A 6768-nucleotide genomic window follows, 5' to 3' on the forward strand; every position below is an offset into this window, starting at 1 on the left:
ACTTCATGAGGTTCATGCTCGATATCGTCAACTATTGCAAAGATGTTGGTGATCTTCGAAAGGAATGTAACTTTTAGGTTTCCAATTGTTGTTTGTTGCATTTCCGGCCTATTTTGACCTTTTCGCTCCCAAAATATAGTTATGAAGTGATTTAACCCCAAATTCTCTTTGAACATGATTATATCAGGCATAATATAACTAGTATGTAGATTCTTAGGCTTGCATTTGTTGTTGGTTGCATTTCGGGAACGAAAAGGCCATTTCCGGCCTATTTTGGCCTATTTTGGCCTTTTCGCTCCCAAAATGTAGTTATGAAGTGATTTAACCCCAAATTCTCTTTGAACATGATTATATGAGGCATAATATAACTAGTATGTAGATTCTTAGGCTTGCATTTGTTGTTGGTTGCATTTCGGGAACGAAAAGGCCATTTCTGGCCTATTTTGGCCTATTTTGGCCTTTTCGCTCCCAAAATGTACTTATGAAGTGATTTAACCCCAAATTCTCTTTGAACATGATTATATGAGGCATAATATAACTAGTATGTAGATTCTTAGGCTTGCATTTATTGTTGCTTGCATTTTGGGAACGAAAAGGCCATTTCCGACCTATTTTGGCCTATTTTGGCCTTTTCGCTCCCAAAATGTACTTATGAAGTAATTTAACCCCAAATTCTCTTTGAACATGATTATATGAGGCATAATATAACTAGTATGTAGATTCTTAGGCTTGCATTTGTTGTTGGTTGCATTTCGGGAACGAAAAGGCCATTTCCGGCCTATTTTGGCCTTTTCGCTCCCAAAATATACTTATGAAGTGATTTAACCCCAAATTCTCTTTGAACATGATTATATGAGGCATAATATAACTAGTATGTAGATTCTTAGGCTTGCATTTGTTGTTGGTGGCATTTCGGGAACGAAAAGGCCATTTCCGGCCTATTTTGGCCTTTTCGCTCCCAAAATGTACTTATTAAGTCATTTAACCCCAAATTTTCTTTGAACATGATTATATGAGATAGATTATAAACTAGTGTGTAGACTTTTAGGCTTGCATTTGATTTTGATTGAATTTCGGGAAGGTATATGTCATTTTTAGAAGTACTAACTACGGTAAAATGATTGAATTTTTAAATATGTGTTTATTCCTTGGTTGTTTTGCAAGGTTTATGCGAATTCCACACCACATTTGAGGAACTTCACCAAAGAAGAAATTGATGAAGTTCGGGATAAGTTGGCGTCATTACCGATGATTGCATAAGATGAGATTTAGCTCGAATGTACTAGTTTCTATCAATCCTATGTACACTTTTTACATTATTAAATATATATGAAGTTAATCATTACCTTTCTCCACTTGTCATATATTATCGTATTTTAATTTGTGCTTTTTTTTGTCCAAGGGAGGTTTTGGGTGGGGGGGTGGGGTGGGCTGTGATGGGGTGCAGGGTGTGGCGGGGGTGGGCTGGGAGGGGGCAGTGGGGGCTGTGGAGGGGTGTGGCAAGGGGTGGGGGCTAGGCAGAGGTAGGGGGGGGGCTGAGGGTGGGCAGTGGGTGGGGCTGGGGTGGGCAGTGGGTGGGCTGGTGGTTGGGGCTGGGGTGGGTAGTGGGTGGGGAGTGGGGTGGGCTGTGGGTGGGGGCTGGGGGTGGGCAGTGGGTGGGCTGGTGGGGTGGGCTGGTGGGTGGGGGCTGGGGGCTGGGGGCTGGGGGCTGGGGGTGGGCAGTGGGTGGGGGGTGGGTGCAGGGGTGCTGTGTGCAGGTCTGGGTGTGTGCATGCAGGTGCAGAATTAAAAAAAAAAAAAATAGGAGAAGGGCTGCGCTAGTTCTAAAAAGCGCAGCCCTTCATGCAAGAAGGGCTACGCTTTTTAGAACTAGCGCAACCCTTCTATGTAAGAAGGGCTGCGCTTGTTCTAAAAAGCGCAACCCTTTTATGAAAGAAGGGCTGCACTTTTTAGAACTAGCGCAGCCCTTCTTACATAGAAGGGTTGCGCTAGTTCTAAAAAGCGTAGCCCTTCTTGCATGAAGGGCTGCGCTGGGCTGCGCTTTTTAGTAAAAAGCGCATCCCTTCCTTGTGAAGGGCTGCGCTTGACTAGCGCAGCCCTACTTGAAAAGTGAAGGGCTGCTATTGAAAGGGCTGTTGTCAAAAAGCAGAGCCCTACATGCCATTTTCAGCGCAGCCCTTCTGCTTTTTTCCACTAGTGGATGTAAATGTTTTGTTCATAATAATGGGAAACAAAATCTTGGAAAATTTGATGCTAGAAGTGATGAAGTTGTATTTCTAGGATACTCTTCTAGTAGCAAAGCTTATAGAGTTTATAATAAAAGGTCTATGTGTGTAGCAGAAAGTGTGCATATTATTTTTGATGAAATAGATAAACTTGTTCCAAGCACACAGGTTGATGGAGATTTCGAGATAGGTTTGGTAAGAGATCAAAGTCTTATTGATGAGATTTTGGAAGAAGAAGAAATCATGGGAACAAAGCCTAAGGAACATCATCATGTTCCTGTTCCAAATGAAGAAGAAGAAGAACTAGGTGATGATACACAAGTGAATGAATCCACTATTGTTGAACCTGATTCCCAGGAATAGGGAAGTGAAGATAATCAAAGAAATCAAGTTTCCATCCAAGATTTCCAACCAAAGCCTTGGAAAACTCATCGTTCCCATCCAGTGGAACTCATAATCATTGATATAAACAAGGGAACTCAAACGAGATCTCAAATTAGAAATTTTTGTGCTTTTCATGCTTTTCTTTCTATGATGGAACCCAGGAACCATGAAGAAGCTCTCACTGATGCTGATTGGATTGTAGCTATGCAAGATGAACTTCATTAATTTGAAAGAAACAAAGTTTGGCACCTTAAACCTAAACCTAAACACAATAAGGTTATTGGTTTAAAATTGGTCTTTCGAAACAAGTTGGATGAGTTCGGAACCATAGTGAGGAACAAGGCTCGGATAGTGGTAAAAGGATACAATGAACAGGAAGGTATAGATTATGAAGAAACTTTTGCACCTGTTGCAGGATTGGAAGCTATTAGAATTTTTATTGCATTTGCTGCTTTCATGGGTTTTAAATTGTATCAAATGGATGTGAAAGGTGCCTTTTTAAATGGTTATATAAATGAAGAGGTTTTAGTGGAACAACCTCCATGTTTTGAAAATAAAGAATTTCCTAATCATGTCTTCAAGCTTGACAAGGCTCTTTATGGGTTAAAGCAAGCTCCAAGAGCATGGTATGAAAGACTTTCTAAGTTCCTTCTTGAAAATGAGTTTAAAAGCGGAAAATTAAATCGAACCTTGTTTTTAAAATCAAAAGGAAAACAATTATTAGTAGTTCAAATATATGTTGATGATATTATATTTGGTGCCACTAATGAATCTTTGTGCAAGGACTTTGCTAATCTCATGAGTCAAGAATTCGAAATGAGCATGATGGGTGAATTTAACTTCTTCTTGGGGTTGCAAATCAATAAAACAGAAGAAGGAATCTACATCCATCAACAAAAGTATATAAAGGAACTGCTGAAAAAGTATGGTTTAAAGGCATCCAAAGTGAATCATACGCCTATGGGAACTTCAACCAGATTGGATGAGGATACTATAGGAACAAGTGTGGACCAAACCAAGTATCGAGGTATGATTGTCTCGCTAGTATATCTAACTGCAAGTCGTCCTGATATTGCTTTTAGTGTAGGGCTATGTGCAAGGTTTCATGCCAATCCAAATGAATCTCATCTCACAGCAGTGAAGAGATTTTGATATACCTCAAAGGAACAGACGATTTAAGCCTATTATATTCAAGAAGTGATACCTTTGAACTGAAAGGATTTGCGGATGCTGACTATGCAGGAGATCTGGTCAATAGAAAGAGTACATCAGGTATCGTTCAGTGCCTTAGTCATAGTTTGGTTTCTTGGAGCAACAAGAAGCAAAACACAGTTGCTTTATCTATAACTGAGACTGAATATGTTGCAGCAGCATGTTGTCCCAAATGCTATGGATAAAACAACAACTACGTGACTACGGAATTTACTTTGAATGTGTTCCTATCTATTGTGATAATACTAGTGCAATTGGTATTTCTAAAGATCCCGTGCATCATTCTAGAGTCAAGCATATTAATATTAGGCATCATTTTCTAAAAGATAATGTTGAGAAGGGTCTTATTAAAATGGAATTCTGTGAAACCGAGTGTCAAATTGCTGATATTTTGACTAAGCCCTTAAATAGAGATAGGTTTGAAAAACCGAGACTTGAACTTGGCTTGATCAAGTTGAAATTATTGCTATAATATTTTCCCCTTTGTTTTGATTCTTTGGCATTATGTATGGATGAGCAAATTTGATGTTTTTATTTGTTTAAAATGCATCACAATCTTTATATGATTTTTTTCATATGTATGAGTAAAAATGTCTGCAAACTGCTCACCAAGGTCCAATAATATTCCCCTTATTGTTCATAAGACAATTCTATGCCTTAAGAGATGACAAAGGATTAAAAGGTTAATTGTGTTCCAAAGTAGCAAAGCTTATTGTTTCTATTCGTTGTTCCCAAATGCTGTTCCCAGCGTATTAAGTCTAGATTTTATTTCTTAAAATTTCAAAATTCAAAATCCAAAAATATTATGTTCAGATTTTTTTCTCCTAAAAATCTGATTTTTATCCTTTTACTCTCTTCTAATATTTCTCAAGTTAGTTGGGAGATATTATCTTTAATTTCTTTAATTAGTTTTCTTTATTTTTTTTCTTTCTCCTCAAATCGTGTACTATACACGGTTTATTATTTTCTTTTCTTTATAATTCCCTAGCTTTCCCTTAAACAAAAATCACTCGTTTTTATTTCCATTAAAAATCGAAAAAACCTCCACAAAATCATGAACACCAAACAAACTTCTCATTCTCTCTCTAACCAAAAACCCGAAAAAGCCTCTCCTTCCTCCATTAACACCGAATCTCCAACTCCTATGGATATCTCTCCTAATCCATCAACAAGGGTCCTAAGAAAGAGGAAGAAGATTGAAGAATCAATGGAGATGGAAGTAGAGGAACCACATGCAAACATTGACGAGGAATCGAAGGTTCCTGTGAGAGGAACAACCAAGGTTGCAAAACGCAAATCCACGGCAACTCAGTATGTTCATGGTTTATGCATTAATATTTCTTGGTGTAGAAAGGTTAATTTTCATCAATTGCTTGATTTGATTAAGTTTCAAGGTTGGGAACACTTTTTCGAAAATTGTTATGGACAAAGTTTAATTCCCAAACTTATGGATGAATTTTGTGAGAATTTTCAATTGATGAAGAGGGAAATTGTTCTACGATTGTGAAGGGAACCCAAATTGACTTTAATGCTGAATTTTTGGAAATTTACTCGGTGTTCCTGTGAGGGGAACCGATGTATCTTTGAACATGATTATATTAGGGTGTATTTATTATCTTCATGTTAAGATTGAGTGAAAGCTCAATTTAGTTTGCGGTGAATTCTCAAAGGAACTTGGTTCTGTTCCCATGAAAGGAACATCCCTGACACTGTTAGGAACAAGATTTAGGAACAAGACTTATAAATACTTTAGGAACACCTAAATAACTTAAAACTAGTGCGCCTAACACTTGGTGTGCGCCTAATAAGTTAGTTAGAGGTTTTAGGGTAGTTTTGATTAAGATCCACTATTTTAGGGAGTTTGTTATTAGTTTGTTAGGAAAAGATTTAAATTGATTTTCTGATTTTATTAAGATAAATATCTAACCGAATTTAATCTTATCTTTTATATTTTATTTAAACTAAAAGATTTTGTTTTCAAAATAAAATATACTTTCCGTTTTTTAAAAGATTTTTGTTTTAAATATAAGACTGATTTTCGTTTTTAATCAACTTATTTTTGAAAGATATCTTCCTATAATCTAGTTAAAGTAAATACTTTATTTACTCCCTAAAAATCTGCTATCACGCCTAAACTACTGCTGCACATTTTGTAGTTAGTGGTTAGTTGGCTTGGTTAATTATTTCCCAAGTATTAATTAATTTAAATAGTTTAATTATTCCTGAAGTATTTAAAACCACGTAATACATTACTGCTTCTCCTATTAAGTTAAGTAGTGGATTAACTACTTCTCAAAGAATAATTAAAATAAACTAATTAATTAAAGTCATGGACATCATGGGATAATGGATTAAATAGTGGGTAAATTTGTCTTGTCTTAATTGTCTATAAATAGGCGCCTAAAACCTTAGAACAAATTGTGTCTGACTTAGCTAAATATCCTTAGTTATCTTAAGAGTCAGTGCCTTTCCTAAGAGAATTCATACTTACTTTATTCGAGTTGTTACTCTTCCATTGTCTTACAAATTGTATTTTTGAGTTAAGGGTTTGAGTGAACTCTTGTAAGTGTGAGTAACTTTGAGCGAAGCAAGAGAAAGAGAAAGTAACTTCTAGTGAGTTTGAGAGGAACGACAGTTGTGGGAACTGTCGTTGGGAACTTGAGTTGAGTAACTTAAGTTGTGGCTCGAGAGAAAAGTACGTAATAGGATTGTAAACAGAGTTGTTTTAGCCTATTATATATAGTGGAAAGTTGTGTTAAAATCCCTTGTGGTCGAGGTTGTTTCTTCCCACTGGGCCTAGGAAGTTTTTCCTCGGTAAAATCTCTCGTGTTCCCATTGTTTGTTCCCAAGTTTACTTTTAATTCCGGAAAAAGTATAGCTTATTCTCTCACTCCAAATTCTCCAACAACTCCAATCCATGAACCAAATTCTCCAAAACCATGAGCAA

Source organism: Beta vulgaris, chromosome 9 (assembly GCF_026745355.1).
Source record: "Beta vulgaris subsp. vulgaris cultivar EL10 chromosome 9, EL10.2, whole genome shotgun sequence".
NCBI classification, from domain to species: Eukaryota; Viridiplantae; Streptophyta; class Magnoliopsida; order Caryophyllales; family Amaranthaceae; genus Beta; species Beta vulgaris.